We start from the raw sequence: 1,594 nt of genomic DNA on the forward strand, positions 1-1,594 counted from the left end.
GCTGCTGTGGTGCTTTTCCCCTTTTCACAAGCCTGGAGGCTTGGCCCAGGCCTAGCAGGAGGCATGCAACCGCCTGAGAGCGCTCCCGGGGTGAAAAAAGACTTTTTCGTTTTCATGGAGCTTTTAAGGGGATGAATCCACCCCGCTCAAGCCCAGGCAGAGCTCCACAAGCTGGGCTTGGATTCCAGGTTCGCTCCCTTGCAGGCACCGGGTACGGAAGTTGCGGTGGCGTATCTCCGGGTATGTGGGAGTACCGAAAGTCGAGTGGTGTGGTCCCGGGTATGTGGGAGGACCGATTCTGGAGTGGTGTGGTCCCGGGTATGTGGCAGGACCGAAACTCGGGTGGCTTTGTCCCAGGCACGTGGGCAGGCCGAGTCAGCGGGCGTGGTCCCGGGTACGAGGGAGAGGCCGAAACAGGGGTGGCCTCTCCCCAGGCACGCAGGGAGCCTGTCAGAGGGCGGCCAGCCCCGCAGCTGTGCGGGGGGCGCCCTCGGCACCCCGGCCTGCCCCAGGGCAGGCGGGGGAGCCTGACAGAGGGCGGCCAGCCCCGCAGGTGTGCGGGGGGCGCCCTCGGCACCCCGGCCTGCCCCAGGGCAGGCGGGGGAGCCTGACAGAGGGCGGCCAGCCCCGCAGGTGTGCGGGGGGCGCCCTCGGCACCCCGGCCTGTCCCAGGGCAGGCGGGGAGCCTGACAGAGGGCGGCCAGCCCCGCAGGTGTGCGGGGGGCGCCCTCGGCACCCCGGCCTGCCCCAGGGCAGGCGGGGGAGCCTGACAGAGGGCGGCCAGCCCCGCAGGTGTGCGGGCTGAGCCCTCGGCACCCCGGCCTGCCCCAGGGCAGGCGGGGGAGCCTGACAGAGGGCGGCCAGCCCCGCAGGTGTGCGGGGGGCGCCCTCGGCACCCCGGCCTGCCCCCAGGCAGGCGGGGGAGCCTGACAGAGGGCGGCCAGCCCCGCAGGTGTGCGGGGGGCGCCCTCGGCACCCCGGCCTGCCCCAGGGCAGGCGGGGGAGCCTGACAGAGGGCGGCCAGCCCCGCAGCTGTGCGGGCTGAGCCCTCGGCACCCCGGCCTGCCCCAGGGCAGGCGGGGGAGCCTGACAGAGGGCGGCCAGCCCCGCAGGTGTGCGGGGGGCGCCCTCGGCACCCCGGCCTGCCCCAGGGCAGGCGGGGGAGCCTGACAGAGGGCGGCCAGCCCCGCAGGTGTGCGGGCTGAGCCCTCGGCACCCCGGCCTGCCCCAGGGCAGGCGGGGGAGCCTGACAGAGGGCGGCCAGCCCCGCAGGTGTGCGGGGGGCGCCCTCGGCACCCCGGCCTGCCCCAGGGCAGGCGGGGGAGCCTGACAGAGGGCGGCCAGCCCCGCAGCTGTGCGGGGCTGAGCCCTCGGCACCCCGGCCTGCCCCAGGGGCAGGCGGGGAGCCTGACAGAGGGGCGGCCCAGCCCCGCAGCTGTGCGGGCTGAGCCCTCGGCACCCCGGCCTGCCCCAGGGCAGGCGGGGGAGCCTGACAGAGGGCGGCCAGCCCCGCAGGTGTGCGGGCTGCGCCCTCGGCACCCCGGCCTGCCCCAGGGCAGGCGGGGGAGCCTGACAGAGGGCGGCCAGCCCCGCA

Source organism: Atractosteus spatula, unplaced genomic scaffold (assembly GCF_055471065.1).
Source record: "Atractosteus spatula isolate fAtrSpa1 unplaced genomic scaffold, fAtrSpa1.hap1 Scaffold_198, whole genome shotgun sequence".
NCBI lineage: Eukaryota > Metazoa > Chordata > Actinopteri > Semionotiformes > Lepisosteidae > Atractosteus > Atractosteus spatula.